The sequence below is a fragment of the Haliotis rubra genome, unplaced genomic scaffold (genome assembly GCF_003918875.1).
Source record: "Haliotis rubra isolate DU_JTF1 unplaced genomic scaffold, ASM391887v1 Scf406, whole genome shotgun sequence".
NCBI lineage: Eukaryota > Metazoa > Mollusca > Gastropoda > Lepetellida > Haliotidae > Haliotis > Haliotis rubra.
The window spans coordinates 229,602-253,591 of record NW_025767087.1 but is presented as its reverse complement, the minus strand read 5'-3'; the positions used below and the strand labels follow the sequence as shown (position 1 = coordinate 253,591).

Sequence of the window (23,990 nt, the reverse complement as noted above, 5' to 3'; positions counted from 1 at the left end):
TCCATGTCTACTGTCATCTTCAACCTACATCGACCTGCATCAGTTTAAACTTTAAAACATTTAAACTTTAAACTGATGCACTATTATATCACTAAAATAATGTTCAAATTATATTAACCCACCTCACTGTCAAATGTATTTCTGTTCATCACTGGATTGTCTGGTCCAGAATCAATTACTTACAGACCGCCGCCATATAGCTTGAATATTGCTGAGTGTGGTATAAAACTAAACTCACTCACTCACTCAATTGTATCTCCAAACAAAAGTATGTGAAATGTGAATGGCTTCCTGCTCTGCCTGTCAGTCAGTGTTGACACAATTTATGAAATGTACACGAAATTAACGTACAACGCCAGTCTTCATTACTTTGGTATTATCCTTGTCTGGGCAGTTCATCAGTGCTGCCTCAGGTTTCATAAATCATTATATCTGTAGCCCTGGGTCCAGCTGCGGACATGCATGAGCATTGTACATGAAATTAATGACGGTTGAAATATACGTGCCTGTCAATTTCACTCATTCAGGACATGTGTCAATAGTAATGAGCGACTTTGAGTGAGTTTTGTTGTACACCTCTGTTAGCAATATTCCACCAATATTACTGCAGGGGACACCAGAAATGGGCTTCACACATTGTACCCATGTGGGGAATTGAACCCGGGTCTTCAGCGTGGTGAGCGAATGCTTTAACCACTTGGCTACCCCACTGCCACGTCAATAGTAATGTACAAGTTTGATCAAAGACACTGTTATAATGCCAAATGTGTGTATTTGGTATTGAGTCATGTTTGTAAGAAAAACTTCAACTTTACCCTTATCATTGATGAAACTGGAAACTCTTTTTGGAATTTTTTGTAAAAATAAATGAATTGAGAATTCCATTCTCTACACCCAAAAATGTATACTATCCAGGATATCTTTTGGAAGTTTTTCATGTGGAAATGTCTACATTAAGGTACATCAATCTTTAACTATAACCCTTTGAAACATAATTTTCAAATATTGTATGGGACAATGAGGGTATTCAATTTGACCCGCCTTTCTATAGAGCTGTGTAGTGTGTACAGCTGGTCAGTCTACCATGATAAGGCTTTCTTATAATGAGTGTTAAATATTGAGATTGAATTTCATACAATGTTTGGCTTGAGTTTCACACAATATTGAGGCAGAGTTTCATACCAGTGATATGTCAGGTATGTCTTCATACAGGCAGTGACAGACAGTAGCTGTATACATTATGTATAAGGTGATCACTCACAACCACGCGTCGGCCAGCTTCCCTCAAGGGATTTGTAATGCTGTGGTGAATATGAAAATCTTTATGAAACACAGTGTGAATGAAGTATGTGCATGCATTGAGAAATGGCAAAGAATGTGTGTGTTATTATTCTGAATTAATGTTCCTCATGAATATCTATATGTATACAACCCATGGTGAAGTGTTGTATAATTTCAGTTTTAGCCTCTGGTTACCTTTTAGGTAGGCCACAGGATCATGTAACTATTTCTAAGCTGAAGACGTGGCCAAAGGCTGCGAGTTTGTTTTTGAATATTTGTGACAAGGTCTGTGGATTTAAGAGACATATACCAGGCTCTGAGCAACTTCTGTTTGTTGTAGGATGTGCTAATGTGGATTGGGTGGTCAGATCTTGTTTATTGTATGTCATTTAAAACATGTGAATCCATGTAACTAATTCTAAGTCAAAGAACAGTCAAAGAACAGACCAAAGACTGCGAGTTTGGTATAGAATATTTGTAACAAGGTCCATGGGTAGAGACATATACCAGACTCCGAGCAACCTCTGTTTGTGTGGTGATGACTATGTGGATTGGGTGGTCAGATCCTGTTGCTTGTATGTCATTGAAAACATGTGAGACCATGTAACTATTTGGAAGCCAAAGAACAGACCAAAGACTGTGAGTTTGTTATAGAATATTTGTAACAAGGTCCATGGGTAGAGTATGGAGGTTGGGTGGTCAGATCTTGTTGATCGTATGTCATCCAACACATGAGGCACCAGAGACAGTAAGGAGACTGAAATCTGTGCTGCAGCGATGGCTGAGGGAGAACCAGTGCAGCGAGGAGTTGATGTTACATCACAGGATGGAGTAGTGACCACAGGGACTTGTTCTGTAAAAACGGTGGTGGTGGGGTAGTGGTGAAAGCGTCCACTCGTCACGTCGAAGACCAGGGTTCGATTCCCCACATGGGTACAATGTGTGCGCATTTCTGGTGTCCCCAGCCATGATATCTAGACTTGCCACTTATTCTAGACTTCCATGGGCATTCTTGAATATATTTGTTTCAGGGTCTGTATGACAGACTACAGTGATTCCCAAAGTTCACGGAAGATGCTAGTTTGCAAAGTATTGCTTCAATATTCGTCATCTATGTCTCATTTTGTAGCTAAGTTTTGTTTCTGTGTTTCAAGCACCTATAGTCGTGACTGTCAGAGTTACCTGACAATGATGGAGTTTTTTAAACTGCACTGGGATGAGGGTGATTTACCTGGAGTAATAAATTTATACAACAGTGGTGACAAGCCTGATATATAGGCATTTAGTACTGAGCAATAAATGTGATATATTTGAGTCTGTCCCTGTGTGTAAATCATGTGTGCAGCTGCTGTTGTTTAGCTTCATTCAGATCAAGCGTATTCAGTGCACACATCACATGCTTGTCAGTCACTTACTGCTTGTAATGTGATCGGTGTGTTGATTACATGATTACCGGTAGTATCATTCACAGCTAAATGTACTTCACACATGACACTACTGGGGTTGTTAGTGCTGGCCCAATACAAACAGTATTGACGGAGAAGCGTTTCAGGAAGTATCACACTGATAGGGATGCAGTTTCTGATGATGCATCACTTTTATATGTGTCATGCATCCACTGGAAAACAATGGTGGTCAGCTGGTCAGTGCCTCTGATTGATCGGTCAGTGTGGAAAGGTTAAGGAACTTGATGAGTATATGCACTGCTTGACCAGATATGGACGTGGGCATGTTATCTGAATGGCTTGATCGCGATCCATGTCATAAAAGGTTAAATCTCTCTGGACAGGTTTTAGGAAGTGTTGATCAAATCTTGATCAGTCATGTAATTATTAAGCTGTGAGTCTTTGAATCATGCAGATTGTCATGCTTTTCTTTCTTACCGTCCTTTCTGAATCTTGTTAGCCTGCTTGAGATCGACACCCACACACCACCCCGACCCAGACCCACACCACAACCACCCACCCTTGGCATAGTTCTTGCACACACACACCCCTTAACCCCTAAAACAACCACCTCATGCTTTCTAGATCTACCACCTAATCAATGACTTACTACCTCAACTGAGATCAAACACCCTAATCAATTACCTCAACTTCCCCACCCTAAATCTACCACCCAAATCAATGACTCTCTCAGCCTAATGCCACATCTATTAGTCTGTCTAACAGTCCCTGAACCACATTATTTCCCCTACTGCCCAGCCCTCCCTACCATACTAAAGCCCTAAATGAAGCAAGTCTAGACTTCCTCAGGTTCTGAATCTCCCATCTCACTGGGGCTCCTTTTAAATTTAAATGGATTTATTTGTTACTTCAAAATTTTATATATTTAGAGACTAAGTGTTAGTCTACACATCTACCACTCTAATCAATGACCCCCACTACCCCACCCTAGATCTACCACCCAAATCATTGATTCTCTCAGCCTCATGCCAGATCTACCATCACTATCCCACCCTAGATCTCCCACCCACCCAATCATTGATTCTCTCAGCCTCATGCCAGATTTACCATCACTACCCCACCCTAGATCTACCACCCAAATCATTGATTCTCTCAGCCTCATGCCAGATCTACCATCACTATCCCACCCTAGATCTACCACCCAAATCATTGATTCTCTCAGCCTCATGCCAGATCTACCATCACTACCCCACCCTAGATCTACCACCCAAATCAATGACCCCCACTACCCCACCCTAGATCTCCCACCCAAATCATTGATTCTCTCAGCCTCATGCCAGATCTACCATCACTACCCCATCCAAGATCTACCACCCAAATCAATGACCCCCACTACCCCACCCCAGATCTACCAACTCTGCACCCTAACAACCACCACCCAATCACACATTAAATCTAACCCCCAACACCAACCCTCAACACTAACCCTCAACACTACCCACCACCCCTATCTCACCCACTACCCTGTCACTCCCACTACCACCACCATCACACTGATGACACTGAATCAAGTCTATATTAACAACAGTACATGCAATCACAATGATATTTACTTCCTGGTTAGAGAGCCATGGCGTCAGCTTCAAACAGTCAATTGTAAATATCCGCTGGGGCGTATATCCGGGTACACTCACATGGACCTACCGAGTTAGATCCTGTCAGTCCTTACCCCAGATACCACACCTCCTACAAACACACAAGGTAATGTAAACTGCTTGCGAAATTCACGACTTTATTGAGCAAAATGTAAGTTGGAATTGTTAATATACACTGTCAATCATGAAACTGGCGAGTCCCGTCATGTCAAGACTGTCAAGCTGTACAGGTACCTGGAATGAGGTCAGGCACGATGTCTATTCAGGAAAGCAATATCACAGTGTTACTCATGCAGGCTTGGGTTTCCCAACATTTAAGCATACGTAGTTGGTTGAATTCAGTAGTATAAATGACAGATATTAACGAGGTCGAGGTTTAGTAGGTGAGGCATGCTCTCCATGACAACAATGATATGCATTACATGTGAGTCTGTTTGATGAGTAGAGGGGGACTTAACAGATGGTTTGTGACGGCATGTGATTCTCATATTACCTGACTCTGTACTTGTGGATAAACTTTTGTATCACGATTCAGGTACGACTTGGATGACTTAAGACATACAAAGACTGGAGAAGAAACCCAAAGTCTTGCAGTCAGCGTCAGTGTTTGAAAAACAATCTCAGGTTGGTAAAGATATTTCTTGACTTTTTCTCAGTATTAACCTTCTACCTGAATCAATTTATACGATTTGGGTCAGCATTTCAGTTATATAGTAGCATGTTACTTTACACATTTTTAAGTAACATTTTCCACTTTGCTGAAGGGGCGGTGGGGTAGCCTAGTGGTTAAAGCGTTTGCTCGTCACGCCAAAGACCCGGGTTTGATTCCCCACTGGCGTACAATGTGTGAAGGCCATTTCTGTTGTCCCCCGCCGTGATATTGCTGGAATATTGCTAAAAGCGGCGTAAAACCATACTCACTCACTCACTTTGCTGAAACTCTGAAGCACTGCCGTGGCACCTGACATGCTGAATGAATGAGGATTCTGTTACGAAGTCCTTAGACTCACATATGGTCTCTAAAAGGATCATACTCTACCCATCAAAAAGTTTAGACTCACTTAAAACACTCACTATAGGTTATATATATAATAACGAGGATTGATTTCTCCACTAACTTTGGGGAACCAACTGCAAACCTTATGCAGATGAATTGCACGAGGATCATGCATCAAATTGCTGAAAAGCATGTGCAAATATCGTGCATGTGAACAGCAGCGTTTGGTTAAGGATTTGCCAATTTGCCAATGAATTTCATCATTTATTAAACTCTTGACAATCATCTTTTCAACGTTTCGAATTTGTTTGACATTACATCAGTTCATGTGTAAACAGTACCTTCAAACAATATTTTGCAAAATCTAGTTTAAAACAGTTGACTGACGTAAGTGGCTACATTTAGACAAGTGAGTCTAAACTGTTTCAATGCAATATTCTAGACTTGCCACATAATATTCTAGACTTGCCACATAATATTCTGGACTTGCCACATAATATTCTAGACTTGCCACATAATATTCTGGACTTGCCACATAATATTCTAGACTTGCCACATAATATTCTGGACTTGCCACATAATATTCTAGACTTGCCACATAATATTCTAGACTTGCCACATAATATAACTTGTATGGGCTTTTTTAGTAATATATGTTTAACGGTCTGTATAAGGAAAACATTGTTTATTTAGAAATATATTTCACTTTGTGCCACAATTATGATGAAAAACACTTCACCTCAAACTTGGAGGTAAGTTTTCTAATTAAACAGTTTGGCCCATGACCTAGTATGACAGACTAGGTGTATGGTATACAGATGTATCTTATACTGCTTAGAAAACAGACACATATTGCAATTTTCTGTGTCCACACTTATAGAATGAAATGCAAGGTAAATCTAATAATTAATTCATCATGGTCTAACTGACCTTTATGTTTATAGGACTTTTTATCACAGAACGTTGAGAATAAAGAGCCTTTGTTAAGTGACCTTTACGTGGTGAATGCATATTTCATCAGTTGAAATTGACAAGGTGAGGTGAGGTGAAATTGGGTTTAACGTCGTGCTTGAGAATATTTCGCTCATATGACGACGTTGAAATTGACAAGGGTTGTCAATTTCTTGTATATTACATGTCATATGTACTAATGATAAAATTGGCTCTCTTAACTCTGTCTTAGAGCAAACAGTTGAATAAATTTGAAATGAAATCAGGAACATTGATAATTTGGTAAGTCGTGTACTCTTGTTCTGCATAAAACAAGAACTGTATTAACGAGTGAGTGAGTTTAGTTTTATGCTGCACTCAGCAATATTCCAGCTATATGACGGCGGTCTGTAAATAATCAAGCCTGGACCAGACAATCCAGTGATCAACAGCATGACCATCGATCTGCGCAATTCGGAACCAATGACATGTGTCAACAAAATCAGTGAACCTGACCACCCTATCCCGTTAGTCGCCTCTTACGACAAGCATGGGTTACTGAAGATCAATTCTAACCCGGACCTTCACAGGTTTATTAACAAGTAAAAGAACAGGTTTGATTGATGTTTCTGTTGTTGTTCTGAAACGGCACCCACTTTGTTTTCCTCGAACAAAACAACGAAATGAACATTTGAATACCTTTTCGGTAAAAGAATGTATTCAAAGTACTCGAGAAGTCTAAGTTCCTTGTTGATAGAGTATACCCACAGACTCCTGAGAAGGTATGTCGGTGAAGTCCGTTTAAGACATTAGCATCACAAAGAGAACGGGGACTGTGCAGTTCACGTGAACACTGGATTTAACCACCCCTCGGTTGATGGATTTCGTGGGGGCTATTGAAATAGACAGTGAACTATGTAGCAAGAATACATTTTCCTAAAGGAGAGTGTTTTCTGAGAACATGCAAGCACACAATACCTTTATTCATGAAATTGATACAGAAATGAAGTTAATGCTAAAAGGTGATATGATTACTGGGGCTGAAACGAATCTCCTCTGAGCGAATATGATATACAAATGTATATCATGAATATTGGGTAACGAATAACAAGTCAGCGGTTGAAGTATATTCATTAAATTCAGTGGAACAAAAACAAGTTTCCTCTTTATAAGCATATGTTGTCGAAGTCTAATTCTGTGAATACTTCAATACTTGAAGTTCTAATGCTTTAACCACTAGGCTGCCCCACCATCCCTGATGATGTTCTTGGAACCAGTTATAGAACAATATCGTAGAGAAAATATAATGCTACCTTTGTCTGCTTGTAAATAATATATTTCAACTCAGGAAACTGAGTTCAGTCATTACAGCTGATGACAGTAAAACTGATTTTGTATTAACAATATTATCATATAGCAAGATTTGAAGACCCCAATAAAGACATGGGGCGGTGGGGTAGCCTAGTGGTTAAAGCATTTGCCCGTCACAACAAAGACCCGGGTTTGATTCCCCACATGGGTACAATGTGTGAAACCAATTTCTATTGTCCCATACCATGATATTGCTGGAATATTGCTAAAAGCGACATAAAACCAAACTCACTCACTCACTCACTCAATAAAGATAAATATAAATATCCTTCCTGGATATATTAGTCATATGTTTGAATCCCAGTTAAAACCAACAATAAACCTTAATCAGCCCAAATACCCTTGTGTTTCACACAGTGGTAAATGTCCAGTATTGTGCATGGCAAAGCTTTCAATCTGTGAATATCTTCACTCCAGTAAACAATAATCAATAACTGACCACTGGTCATTGGATCCAATCTTAGTCTCAACTCCCTGGGGAGGATGCTGTTTGATACATATCTTGATGTGTATAATTCATGTCTGCTATCACTGAACCATTACTTTGTTTATATCAGAAGACCTTGTCTAGTTTGACCCTTGAACATCCGGGTTAGAATTGGTCTTCAGGAACCCATGCTTGTCGTAAGAGGAGACTAACGGGATTGGGTGGTCAGGCTCGCTGACTTGGTTGACACACGTCATCGTATCCCGATGACGTAGATCGATGCTCATGCTGTTGATACTGGATTATCTGGTCCAGACTCGATTATTTACGGACTGCCACCATATAGCTGGAATATTGTTTGAGTGCGGCGTAAAACTAAACTCACTCACTCCTTGTCTAGTTTGTGTTGGGTCCAGTAGCTGAAGGTTTATGTTGTTTTTAGCATTTCTTTGTGACAAGTTAACATGACTCCCTCTTTTCTTGTTAGTTCCTGGGGCGGTGGGGTAGCCTAGTGGTTAAAGCGTTGGCTCGTCACGCCGAAGACCCGTGTTCGAATCCCCACATGGGTACAATGTGTGAAGCCCATTTCTGGTGTCCCCCGCCGTGATGTTGCTGGAATATTGCTAAAAGCGGCGTAAAACCAAACTCAGTCAGTCAGTCTTGTTAGTTCCTAGCAATACATTTTTTCTGCTATGAGACAAGGATCGAGACGCACTAACCAGGAAGTGAAAGGACATTGTTTATTACTTATTTCTTTTCTGAATGTAGGCAATTACAAAATCATTAAAAAATAAGGAAGTAAAAACAAGGGTCTGTAGAACCTAATTATTCACTCAGAACCATTACTGTCTCTGTATCCGAACATCCTTGTTCAGTCTGTATTGGGTTGAATTATTTATTCTTTTGGACAAATTAAGTACATACGTTTCTTTTATTCACGTGGATTACCTAATTTTGCAGCCATAAGTTTTTATGCTATAATGAGACGAGATGCTTGTGATTCAGTAACAGGGAAGTGGAAGGACATTGTTCATCACTGTTTTTCTAAATATGCTTATTGTTGGTAGGTACAAAATCATTAAACATTAAGGAAGTAAAAATGAGGGTCAGTAGAACCTGAATGTTTACCGTGTGTCAGTAAAGCGACATAGTTGGTCCCTACCTGTGAAGATACGGTTAGAATTGGTCTTCAGCAACCCATGCTTGTCGTAAGAGCAGTGTGCGAAATAGCCACTGGCCCACTAGCCTGTAAAAATCCATTCGGGCCAGTAAATCTCCCCAGTCACTGGCCCGACTGACTGGTGAATTTTCAAGGGGTCAATTTGTAAATATATCACTCTCCGACTTGTTAAGTTATAATACATCTTTAAATCATCCAAAATTATGGCCTGATGTTCATTATAATGCTGAAACCCGTGTTTTATTTTGTGGGCTAGTAACTTTCAGGCATAGCTAGCCCGACTGTCTAGCAAAATTTTGAAACTTTTTCGCAACTGCGTAAGAGGCGACTAACGGGATCGGGTGGTCAAGCTCGCTGACTTGGTTGACTCATGTCATCATATGCCAATTGTGTAGATCGATGCTCATGCTGTTGATCACTGGATTGTAGTCGGCTGGGAAGGTTTGATATGACATCTCATGTATTGTCATCACTCATTTCTCAGTGAGTTTCCACTCTGAGATATTTCACATTTTGCTGTTTCACTGAAATAACTGATTGCAATGATACATTTCTTACATGTGTCACAAGCGGTTATACAGTTTTTTTAGCTGGACGTTTGTGTACTCCCCCTCAAAGATACAAGCTAATAAAGCTGATGCACCCCACATGTCGCTAGTGACACCTATAGCTCACTGTGGGAATTATGTTAATTTGTGGGAAGATCTGCAAGCGTGGTGACAATATAAAATTCATTCTAACGTTTGAGGCATTAATTCGATAGTCGTCCTACAGAAACTTGTCACAATATATGTGGTTATTTATAATGAGGCATGGTGTAGTATCAGTGTAATTAACAGTCTGACATTTATTGGGAGATGTTCTATTGTCAGTGATAGGATCTTGTATAGCTGACATTTAACTGATATGGAAATCATAAGCTGTTTGAGATGGAAGACAGCTGTTGTTAAAGGCTGTGGCACTGTTTGACTGTGGAGTTTTAGACCTGCACAGCATCTGTAGGAAGGTATCACACTGAACAGTGAACACCCATTGGACAACATCTGTAGGAAGGTATCACACTGAACAGTGAACACCCATTCCACAGCATCTGTAGGAAGGTATCACAGAGAACAGTGAACACCCATTGGACAGCATCTGTAGGAAGGTATCACATTGTACAGTGAAAATCTGTTGCACAGCATCTGTAGGAAGGTATCACAGAGAACAGTGGACACCTAATGTCAGCCAACTCCACGACAATCTTTAATCACATTCTTACTCTCAAGTTCAGACATTTCATGTATCCTTTTATTCATAAGAAACTTGAGCCCAAGCAATTGATGGACCGTACAATGTTATCTCGAAAGGTCATTACTTGTTTGTCATAGATTTAAGTGAGAAATTTTACCCACAAGTCGCTATGTGAAACAAGAATGTCTAGATTGTGAAAAGGCTTATATACTCATTACACATTATGGGATTTCATAATGTTTTAATGAGATTTGAATGAGTGCATGTTTCAAGGTCGTCCTGTAACCAACTGGTCGAGGCCAGGAAGACCGGTGGATGAAAGCATGATCAGATGTCTGTCAGACTTATCGTGTGCCCTAAACCCTGGAGAATAGATATAGGTGAACTAACTCTAGTCAAGTTTGATTACACAGGTCCTGATTGTGTCCGCTCTGAAATTAAGAATTATCCTGTCTCCCTTTGGTTTTTATTTATATATTTTGTTTTAGATATACCATTTTTTCAAAAGATATCTGGATTATTTCTGGGACTAAATGTCAGTCTAATGTATGGTACACAGTGTGCTGGTAGTAAGCTCGAGTTAAAGAGTCTAACCTTCCAGTTTTCTTAAGTCGGCAATCTGAGAAGAACCGGATTAGATTTGGTCTTTACCAACCTATGCTTGTCTCCTCATCTGATCTGTGAATGTTTGTCGTAAGGGTCGACCAAAATGATTACATGGTCAGACATACTGCCTTGGTTGATGCATGTCATTATGTCCCATTTGTGTAGATCATGATATCAATCACTGGATTGTCTAGTCCAGACCTACCATGTAAGAGGCGACTGACGGGAACAGGTGGCAAGGCTCGCCGACTTTGTTGACACAATTTATCATATCCCAAATGCTAATATTGATGCTCATGCTGTTGATCCCTGGATTATCTGGTCCAGACTCGATTATTTACAGACTGACATGATATAGCTGGAGTATTGTTGAGTGAGGCATTAACTACAAACAAATCTTAAGCTGGCTCTCATGTCAAGCATGAGACACGAACATCTTATCTTCCTGGGGTCCCTGAACTATTCATATTTGAAAAATATATTATGAGCGAGTGGTTTGGGTGTAATGCTGCTTACACCCAATAGCATTCCAGATATGTCACTGCACATCGCTTAGTTTAGGAGGAGGTCTTGAAGTGATGTGGGCCATGAGGTAATCCATGAGTGAAGGCCTGGTGCTGACAAATCTAGAATGAGTGAGTGAGTTTAGTTTTACGCCGCTTTTAGCATAGTTTTACGCCGCTTTTAGCAATATTCCAGCAATATCACGGCGGGGGACACCAGAAATGGGCTTCACACACTGTACCCGTGTTGGGATTCGAACCTGGTTCTTCGGCGTGACGAGCGAACGATTTAACCTCTAGGCTACCCCACCGCCCCAACAAACCTAGAAACATAATCGGGATCAACCAAAACTGAACCCCTCAAACTTACGATCCTTCTGTGCCCAAGGGAGATAACCCTGCACAATGAAATTGCACTACCATAGTCTTTTCTTGCCCCCATTACAGTTACTGAATGCTAAGGGAGTACTTTGGGTCAATTTGACTGGCTTAAGTGAGTGAGTGAGTTGGGTTTTATTCCGCTTTTAGTAATATTCCAGCAATATTACTGCAGGGGACACCAGAAATGGGCTTTTAACATTGTACCCTTGTGGGAAATCGAACCCAGGCCTTCAGCATGACAAGTGAACGCTTTAACCACTAGGCTACCTCACTGCCCCTTGACTTACTGACCTGAATGATCAACTTTACTTGACAGATTATTTCATGTGCAGAAAAACATAGATTTCTTCAGCTTTGTTATTTTCAAAACATTTTAAACATTTAACGACTGTTTTTGACTTTGTGAAGTCACTTGTAACCTTTTTCAATTGATATGGAAATCAACATCCTAGTCTGAACATTAAATGAGACTACTGTCTCAAGGTGGCGTTGTCAGCCAGGTATGTCTTGTGTCGGCACATAAAACCAGTCCCAAATAAACGTGACTTCCTGTTCACAAGGAGATTAAAGATAGCACTATAAATATCCCGAAGTCATGCACAACATTGACGTCTTTTCAGTCATGACTTTTTTTCATTCACACCTGAAGATAAGGGTTAGAATTGGTCTTCAGCAAACCATGCGTGTCTTGAGGTCAGGTAGTGGGTAGTTAGGCTCGCTGACGTTGTTGACGCACGGTGTATCCCATTGCCTAGAACGATGCTCATGATGTCAATCACAGGTTTTTTCAAATGGTGTAAGCGACAAAGAAACTTTCCAATCTGTACAATGGTCATTTTACTTATATATGCAGACATTTGAGTAGAGTCTTTTATACAAATTACTTAATTCTTGTTATTGAATTCAGTTGATACATGGGCCGTTATTGGCAATGGCGATGCTCATGTATTTTTTTATCACTGTGACTGTATTTATTTAACGGTAGTGGAACCATGCTACTGTTTTCACAAGCATAGGGATGGTGTCAAGGACAAGGGTCGTCAAAAGATATTTCCCGGAAGAGTTTAGAGTTAGACATGTTTTCGATGACCTTCAGCTACTGGACTCAACACAAACTACACAAGGAGTGAGTGAGTTTAGTTTTACACCACACTCAGCAATATTCCAGCTATATGGCGGCGGTCTGTAAATCATTGAGTCTGGACCAGACTATCCAGTGATCAACAGCATGAGCATCGATCTGCGCAATTCGGAACCAATGACATGTGTCAACCAAGTCAGCAAGCCTGACCACCCTATCCCGTTAGTCTCCTCTTACGACAAGCATAGGTTACTGAAGATCAATTCTAACCCGGACCTTCACAGGTTTATTAACAAGTAAAAGAACAGGTTTGATTGATGTTTCTGTTGTTGTTCTGAAACGGCACCCACTTTGTCTTCCTCGAACAAAACAACGAAATGAACATTTGAATACCTCAATCCTGTTAGCCGCTTCTTACAACAAGCATGGGTTACTGAAGATCAATGTTCTAACCCAGACCTTCACGGGTCTCGATTCGTTATGTATACTTACAGTTATATATGTTCAAAATTTATTAATAAGGATATACAGTCACGGTATATGACTGTAGATAAGCCAAATTTTGAGGACCAAAGTTTTAAGTATCGGAGGGTCACATGATTTCACTGCAGTTAATATGAATATTCTTGAATGACATTTTGAGAAAAATTAATAAACTCCAGGATTGCAAATAGAAGTCCAGATATGCAAGGAACATGTTTTATTTGTGAGATTGTGTAACAACAGGATTTTCTTGCGTAATCCAATACGTATTTGTTGGCACACTATTTTCGATGACTGCTCCTGACGAGAAGATGAACGAAGGTTGGTGGTGCAGTGAAAATAAAAGTTTGATTTAGTAATTACTGTCTGACAGTTTTGCTGACGACTAGACACAGTGACAGAATGTTCCTGTATCAATGTAGCAGTTGACCTCTAATTACTTTGACCTCTCATTACCCGTTGACCTCTTTGACTGGAGTTGGTAATTACAGTGAACAGACAGAGCTATTTCCTCGTCTCTGATATTTGATTAACCTCATTCTTGACCCTAACTTAATTACCCCAGTGTTTATGTCATGTTGGAACTAGCAGCAGGAATATATCATGATGAAGTTTGTGCCTTTGGTGTTTGGTACTAGTCAGTAGTGGGAATTCTCTAAAAGCATTGGACCCGTGAAGATCTGGGTCAGTATTAGTGGGAATTCTCTAAAAGCATTGGACCCGTGAAGATCTGGGTCAGTATTGGCCTTCGGTAACCCATGCTTGTCGTAAGAGGCGACTAACGGGGTCGGGTTGTCAGGCTCGCTGACTTAGTTGACACATTTCATCGTATTCCAGTTGTGTAGATCGATGCTCATGCTGTTGATCACTGGATTGTCTGGTCCAGACTCGATTATTTACAGACTGCTGCCATATAGTTGGAATATTGCTGAGTGCGGCGTAAAACTGAACTCGCTCACTCATTCTGAAAGCATTGGTTATCAGTCAGAACCACTCAAAGTCACTGAGATGGGGATTGGGTGATCAAAATGGCCGCATAGTGTTAATGTTCTTTGGGTAGTTATAATTTGGTGCATATCAGTGTATATAGTTTGATACTGCTGACTACATCATAAAGTTGTCTCTTCTTTTTGTTTAACGCCACAGTTGTCGATATTCCAGCTGTATTGAAATTGTCTTTAAATGATTGAGTCAGGACCAGACAATCCACACGTCAGCCAATCGCAAGTCAGCAAGAATGACCGCAAAATCCCATTGGTCACCACTAAGACAAGCATGGCATGCAGAACACCAATTCTAACCTGCATTAATTATCACCAACACTTTTAGTTATGCTAAATATCCATGAGAGTTTAGCATGGCAGTTAGGGAAATAGTACCAGCTTCAATGAAGGTCACTGGAAATACTGCTTGTGATAATGCTTCTGAAACTGACAATATATTCCCATGTTGTTCCTGCGTTCGGACAGTATTACAGTTGAACACATCACAATGGGGCTTTCTAGATTTCAATGGCAGCACGTTGTATCAGCAATTCTATAGATGCGATAGAACCAAGTGGAATATAATGGCACAGGGGACTAACGGTCTTATGGAAATTTCCACACAATGTGCAAGATTTATTCTTGCCTGTTGCAATGGTGAATTAATGCTTCATTAAACATGAGAATAATCTGAAGCCTTTTCGACAACTTGACATTTATTTTAAATTATGTGGCAGTGTTTAAAGAGATGGTTTGTAAGTAATATAGCTGTACAAGGCTAGGCAGTAGTTGCATTTCTGTTCACTGTGTAGATACAGATTTGAATGAATGTCATTGGAATGAGGTCAAGGTCGGTCTTTAGTTGGAATTCTGACTTGACATTTATTTTTAATTACCATGGCAGTGTTTAAAGAGATGGTTTGCAACTATATATGCAAGTGATATAACCACACAATGGTATGAACTATATTGGCATTTCTGTTGACTGTGTTGATACAGAGTGGAATGAATATCATCGGAATGAGGTCATGGTCGGTCTTTAGCTGGAATTCTCTATGTCAGGATTCATAGTTTGTGATCTTTATCATCAAAGGAAAACATGAGTTTTAAAATAGAAGATGTTGAGTGTGTTAATTACTAAATTATGTAAGTCTGATGTGCATTATTTTCTGATTATGGAATTATGATCATAATTAGATTGGCAGTTTCATAATGAGTCATTTCAGTTGATGAACCTGTGTATATTCTTCGTCGGATGGTGTATGTTCCAGCACTGAGATCATCATCAGTCTATGCAGTCATCATCATCATCATCATCATCATCATCATCATCATCATCATCATCATCATCATCATCATCATCATCATCATCATCATCATCATCATCATCATCATCATCACAATGATTGATTTCCTGACTTTTTGACTCATCTAGCCTTTAAGCAGATGCTTATGATGTTTAGATGAGCCATGATAAGATAAGATAGCTGCATAAGAATTGGATAACTGAGCATTTCCATGGTATACCATCTCGTTTTCTTCAGACAGACCTTGCATCTACTTTTCAAAAGGTGGTAAGAACAGACCCCTCTTTTCTTTTGTGAAGGTATGTTCAATCAAGGGAAAACAGCTCATTGGGGCTTTCAGTATCCAGCATTGGTATTGACTTCCACAGATTGCTATCCATGGCCATACATCTGAGGTGGCAGCACCAATGTTGATGCAGTCATGCTGTTAGCCCAAGGATGTCTTCAGCTATCTGGCGAGGTGGGTAGCTCATAGTTCTAGTGTTTACACAACAACAGTCATCAGGAAGCGCTTCGAACTGGGCCAGCGCCCTCCAGGGGAGGGAGGAACATTCAACAGACTCATCTCTTTGACCTGGTGCCAGCAACAATGGTAAATGTGCCCTGACTTTGGACAGAGTTTGATGGAGGTGTTCTCATTGGCTGATTTACAACGCTAGGGGAATGGCAGAAAATATTCCAAATCTTGAAGAATTCTTAACTTAGATGATGATAGTGGTTATGACAGTGAGCACAACAATGATGCTACCAGTGTTGTTTAATACACGATGCAAGAGATGACATGATGTACCTCATGGTAACAAATGATGATGAACATGATGATGATGGTGATGATTATGATGATGATTACAATGGTGGTGATAATGATGATTATGATGATGATGGTGATGATGATGATGACAATGGTGATGATGATTACAATGGTGATGATGATGATTATGATGATGATGATGATGATGATTATGAATGATGATGATGATTACAATGGTGATGATGATTATTATGATGATGATTACAATGGTGATGATGATGAGATGATGATGATGATGATTACAATGGTGATGATGATTATTATAATGATGATTACAATGGTGATGATGATGAGTATGATGATGATGATTACAATGGTGATGATGATTATTATGATGATGATTGTTATAATGATGATTACAATGGTGATTATTATGATGATGATTACAATGGTGATGATGATGAGTATGATGATGATTACAATGGTGATGATGATGATTGATAATGGTGATGATTTACAATGGTGATGATTATTATGATGATGATGATTACAATGGATGATTATTATGATGATTATGATGATCATGATGATGATTACAATGGTGATGATTATTATGATGATGATTACAATGATGATGATGATGATCAATTACTGGTTTCATAACAAATACTTCTGGAGAAAGACATTGTCTGATCTTGCGCCCCTAATCTCCCAGTGATATCAGTACAAGCAAGGGTGTAAAAAAACAATTCCAGTGATGACTGGTAGATTTCTGGTTCCAACCAAGGGATCATTTCAGGAACTCTGATTGATGACTTCCTTACTATGTGTTGAGTTTCTTGGGTTCTCAGCATGTTACAAAGCTAAGTAAGACTGTTGAAGGCAGACATATTTAGTGAGTACAAATTTAGTTGTGTCTGAGCTGGTTACTGAATTACGACACCATCAGAAGGTATGACTAAGTGTATTAGGTCTTAGGAACATGATGGCAGATGAAGAAAAAGCTTTAAATGAAAGATGTGTGGCAACATCCTAGCGTGATGCTTGCACTAAATTAGTATTTGTATTTGAGTGATTTAACTTGACATTGAGGATGACAAATATATTATGAAAAATTATTTTTAAAAACTATTGAGTTAATAAGTTGTCAGTAATATAGTTTTCAGGATTAGCAAAAAATTTATGAGTAAATATTCAATATTTCCAATATGTATTACAAATGTTAAGAATATAGATAAATCTAAGGAGACTGAATCAGGTCTTGACAAGGAACATTGTCAGCTTACAGGATATTTATATAATTCAAGTCAATTTTCTGTTTAAAATTGTTTCCAGTATGCACTGAACAAGTTCAAAATCTTAACATGCTCATATAGATTCAAGAGACTGGAGCAAGTCTAGGCATGGTACATTGTCAGCCTACAGGGAACCAATTCAGGATAATTCAGATCAATTTCTGCTTGAAAATATTTCCAGTGTGCCCAAAACATGTTCACAATATAAACATGATGATATAAATCCAAGAGACTGGAGCAAGTCTCGGCAAGCCAGGGAACTGTGTAATTCAGATCAAGTTCTACTTGAAAATCTGTCCAACATGCACTGTACTGGCTAAAAATATACACATGATCAAAATAGACTGAAGGCGACAGGGGCAAGTCTAGGCAAGGCACATTGTCAATCACCAGATCTGATGTAGAGTCTCACCTCGCTGCAGGCAAGATACGATGCCGGTAGACTGAATCAGTTTTTCCTCAAGTCCTCTCTCATAACACAATATTCTCCAGGCAACCAATTCTACAGATTCTCTTGCCCTTTTTACCTTCAAAGGGTTGATGGGTTTTCCTTTTCTTGGAGGGCCAAAGTTTGGAACTATTTCTATCTTCTGCTGAGTCTGAGCCGGTGTAGGTAAGTGATGAAGCTTGGTGTCTGTAGAAGGTGTACCATTTCTTGTTTGTGATTTTATATATATGGTGAAATCATGGAGACTTTGTGAGAGCAGGTGAACGACCTGGTTGCAGGGAATTGATGGTATTTCAAAACTTGACTTTCAAAATTTTGATGTATGTCAGTTTTTGGTTTGCTGATATTTGAGATGTTACCAGTGTATGTTAAGTAAATGTTTAAATATACTTGCTTCATGATGTTAGAGATGATGATTTAATGTACTTCATTATTGATGATGATGATGATGATGATGATGATGATGATGATGATGATGACAGCAACACCGATGATGATGATGATGGCAGCAACACCGGTGATGCTGATGATGCTGATGATGCTGATGTTGATGTTGATGATGATGTTGCTGATGATGGCATCCTTAACCCATGATGATGATGATGATGATGATGATGATGATGCAGCAACACCGATGATGATGATGATGATGATGATGATGATGATGATGATGATGATGATGATGAATTTGGGATAGTATGTTTTGTACCTGCATCACTACTGAATTTCCCACATGAAGTTAACCTAACTGTAATTCTGTTTGATGTTAAATCAAACCTACTCACTCTATCTCTTACTTGCAAAATCATAATGACAGCATACAGTATCCAAATCCGACAAAAACCCTGAATGCTTGATGGCAACTTACATACATCAGACTTTGATGAGGTATTGCTCAATCAGTGAGAGTTAATTTCAAAGTAACCGAATATGACCATCCAGGTAAAGAAAAGAAACTAAAACAGAAAAAAACAAATTCAACAAGAACAAAACCACTAAAGATCAAAAGCACATGTGAGTAACTGCAGAGTAGAAACCTGCAAGGAACATTGTATGCTGTCATTGATGTGAAATTGACGCCAGCTGTCGATCTGTCAGACTCCACATGGTACAGTTGTTAAAGAAATGTAGAAATTACTGGCTGTAATGAACACATGTGTATAGCGGTGATAAGGAAGTGTATGTGGCCAGCAGGGGATACCACAGTGGAGGAACAGTGGCCAGCGACCTTGATGACTTTGTTATGGGCGACTTGGCAACTCAGGTTGCAGTGAAACTGACGACCCAGATGTCAATATCTTCATGTGTTGGTTTATAAGACAAGGCTGTGGGGCTCATCTCATGATTAATGATAGATTTGAAAATATGTGCAACCTTGATGACTTTGTTATGGGCAACTTGGCAACTGGTTGCAGTGAAACTGACGACTAAGATGTCGATATCTTCAGGTGTTGGCCTACAGGAAATAACTGTGAGGTCATGATTAATGATAGATCTGAAAATATGTAATTTGATAGGAATCAACATTTGCATTTAAATTGAAAATAATTCCCAGCGTGACCCCAAGTTTTGGCCTTCCAGACAAGGCTGTGATGCTTATGATTAATGATAGATTTGAAAATATGTAATTTGATAGAAATCAAAGTCTGCATTTAAATTGAAAATGATCCCCTGAGTGAGATTACAAATTTGGAATCTGTGGTGAATCTAAACAAGGGACTATAGCATTATCAGAGGGTGTGAGACAGACTATTAGTCTGAGTAACTGGAGCTCAGTAGATTATACTTATGTCCTCCAGGGGGGACAGGGAGAGAGGGGGAGTTTTGTGTCATTGTCACTGAGGGTTTAGCTGTACAGATGGGAGACATCTGGATGATGATGACTGTGTGTTGGTTGTATGTATCAGTGGTTGAAGAACTGGGTAAAATATGACTGACTGACTGACTGAGTTTGGTTTAACGCCGCTTTTAGCAATATTTCAGCAACATCACGGCGGGGGACACCAGAAATGGGCTTCACACATTGTACCCATCTGGGGATTCGAACTCGAAGTCTTTGACGGGTAATAGTATGAAGTACGTTGACCAACGCTTTAACCATTAGGCTACCCAGTACTGGTAATAGTATGAAGTAACTGTTGACTATAGTACTGGTAATAGTATGAAGTAACAATGACTGTAGTACTGGTAATAGTATGAAGTACTGTTGACTATAGTACTGGTAATAGTATGAAGTAGTGGTGGCTGCATTATCAGAAACAGTATGACTGAATGACTGACTGAGTTTGGTTTTACGCCGCTTTTAGCAATATTCCAGCAACATCACGGCGGGGGACACCAGAAATGGGCTTCACACATTGTACCCATGTGGGGATTCGAACCCGGGTCTTCGGCGTGACGAGCCAACGCTTTAACCACTAGGCTACCCCACTGCCACTGAGAAACAGTATGAAGTATTGGTGACTATAGTACTGGAAATAATATGAAGTAGTGGTGGCTGCAGTATCAGAAACAGTATGAAGTATTGATGACTATAGTACTGGAAATAGTATGAAGTAGTGGTAACTGCAGTACTGGAACGATGATGAAGTACTTTGACTAGCTAGAATATATATGAATGAGTGAGTAGAGATTAATGCCACAGTATTCAAGTTCCATGTCATGAAGTGTCAGCTAATTATCGGAAGAAAACATGCACTCACGCATGCACACACACACACACAGAGGTTATGCAGGTTTCAGACAGTTACCACTTTGAAGAATTCAACAGGATTCAAACCCAGATTCATACTTTTCTTACATGCCCAACTTAGAAACTCTCCACAGTACTTTTCAGCACAACTCAGACCCCTGGGTCCCACAAATCGGTATTGTCAGTGCTGGTGAGAATTCTCTGTTCCAGGCAATTGGAGCCATACATAATATGCCAATATAATCAGTCATTAGTGACTGCACATGATGTAATAAGCCATTATGTCCAACAAGATCAATGACAACAATATCATTGATCACCAAATCGTTAAAAGACCCCATCTCCGCAAATCTCGACGAATGAACTGTGACAAATCTTTGGTTCAACTCCATGAGTGCTGAATTCATATTGAACCTATGAAAGTCATGTTTGTGGTACAGACAATCCACGAATAAGTGCAGCTGAGCTAGAGTGGAAAGATTGTTTGGCAATATTGATTTAGAACTGACTTGATTATCGAAAGGTGTTATTATCAGGAAGTTGTAAATGACAACCATTGATGCTTCATTTCTACTCTATCATTACCGACAGAAACGCCCATTCCAGAAATGGAACTACAGAGGCGCTGTTGGTAACAAAGGAAGCTGTATCTGCTCTAGTCTGTCATACAGACCCTGAAACAAATAGACCCGTGAAGGTCCGGGTTAGAATGAACCTTCAGTAACCTATGCTTGTCGTAAGAGGTGACTAACAGGATCGGGTGGGCAGGCTCGCTGATGTGGTTGACACATGTCATCGGTTCCCAATTGTGCAGGTCGATACTGTTGATCACTGGATTGTCTGGTCCAGACTGGATTATTTACAGACCGCCGCCATATAGCTGGAATATTGCTGAGTGCGGCTTAAAACTGAAGCCACTCACTCACTGAAACAAATATATCCAAGAATGCCCTTGCAAGTCTAGAATATGTGGCAAGTCGAGATTTCCACTGTTTCTGAAAATGAAGCAAGTCTCTGGGCTCCTTTTTATTTTATTTTATGATAGTCTGTAGAATACCTAAAATTAAATTGGTTGAATTCTTGTAATATCATCTGAGTGTGGGCTGAAATAGGTTGGCTTATGAGGTGAATAAGTAGAGGTAATTCTATACTAAGTCTCTGGGCTCCTTTTCATTATATTTTATGATTTCAGAGACTAGATGTTAGTCTATATCGGCTGTGACTGAAGGAGATTCCATATGGTCTAGAATATCTAAAGTATTAATTAGTGGAATTCTTTGTAATTTTATCTGGTTGTGGGCTGAAATAGGTTGGCTTAGGAGGTAAGTCAGTAGAGGTAATTCTATCCTTCATCACCAATATTCCAGACATAGCAGAATATCCTCTTACTATTCACATCTCATCTGCAAACAAGTGGTTAACAGCATGAGCACGAATCCTCACCCACATGCATACGATATCGATTAGTGATTGGATGAGGTGTCCATGGTAACAGTGCTCTATTTCTCAAAGTGATCTCAGCACGGTGATCTCATAAACGAAGGGTTTGTTTATTTGTTTGTTTGTTGTTTAACACTGCACTCAGCAATATTCCAGCTATATAGCAGCAATCTGCCATCATATTGCTGGAATATTGCTGAGCATGGTGTTAAACAAAAAATGTGTTAAAATAATGATCCTAAGTTTTAGGAATGTTACTGACTGACTGAGTTTGGTTTTACGCCGCTTTTAGCAATATTCCAGCAACATCACGGCAGGGGACACCACAAATGGGCTTCACACATTGTACCCATGTTGGGATTCGAACCCGGGTCTTCGGGGTGATGAGCCAACACTTTAACCATTAGGCTACCCCACCGCCTCTTAGGGATGTTAAACCATACCAGTTGTTTTAATAAGTTAATGTTTCAAAATGAACGTTCAATTATTGTATATCCTTATCCAGGCCCTTTAAAGTAGTAGACACAGATTTAAAACATTATGAAATGATCTCTCATCGTAAGCCTTAGATACATTGCAACTTGTAGCTTTTTCAACCTTTTAAAAATTTCTTAAAATGTTCAACATTTAACAATAACATCTTAAAGATGCCTGTAGACGTATGTCTGCTATATTTTTGAGATTTTGGTATCATTTCAATTAATCTCTGTTTCAATTCTGTTCAGTTTACAAATATACCATATAGCCTAGAAGCAAGGTTAGAACTACTGATATCTAGTGATAGCTCAGGGATTGTCTAGTCTCGGTGAAAGCACGTCTAGCCATGCAGTGTATTTGTAGCCATATTCAGCTCGTAGCTGCAGAATTACAGAACATAATATGTCTGGCGGATTGATGACATAATGGCTGACGGCGCTGATGGTCATCCAATATAATACCAACATTTATGCCTCAATTACAGCCTCTTAGTGGGTTTAGCCAATCGTGCCTGTAAACTAACAGAGAAATAGATTTGCAGTATTGCTGGTTCTTTTGTCGTGATGGCTGCCATTTAGTGATTAGTGCCTCGTTTTGTCCAGGTGCATTAACTGGAAGAGACGGAATTGTCATAAATGGTTTGAATTGATACAGTCAGGATGCTTATTAAACAAGGTTTTCAGAGAGAGTACAGGGAAGTGATATGATGTTGCGAGACTTTTGTTCAATGGCAGACAAAGTTAAGTGGGATAGAGCACAGTTTATATTGTGAGTGCACAATAGATAGGAAAATAGGAAAATATGAATTGCGGAAAGATAGATTATATCACTTGTATAAATCTTGTATGCCATCAGAAATATTACAAGTTATTTGTAGTGTGTGCTGGGATTTATTTAGGAATATAAACTAAGTTTTCCTGTAAGGTAATTTGGTCAATTTTTTTTTTTTTAAACTTGGTTTTAACTTTCTTGTAAATGTAAATTCATAGACATTTGAAGATTGTATATTAAGACTGAATTTCAGTGCAGTAATATTAAACCAAGCATTTAAACCAATTCCCAT

At 39.4% G+C, this 23,990-nt stretch overlaps 1 protein-coding gene across 5 annotated transcripts in view; it reads left to right on the top strand.

The window, feature by feature from the left end:
• LOC124287829 (protein kinase C delta type-like) overlaps positions 1 to 23,990 on the top strand; it is a 124,948-nt gene that overhangs the window by 22,014 nt on the left and 78,944 nt on the right. For 3 of the 5 annotated variants that reach the window (XM_046724293.1, XM_046724294.1, XM_046724290.1), the window contains exon 2: positions 4,878 to 4,966. The exons of 1 other annotated variant lie outside the window; for it this stretch is intronic. The gene's annotated coding sequence lies outside the window, so the exon portion shown is untranslated. Of the gene's footprint in view, positions 1 to 4,313; positions 4,449 to 4,877; positions 4,967 to 23,990 lie in introns of those variants that run through there. One more of the 5 variants, XM_046724291.1, reaches the window with a different exon arrangement.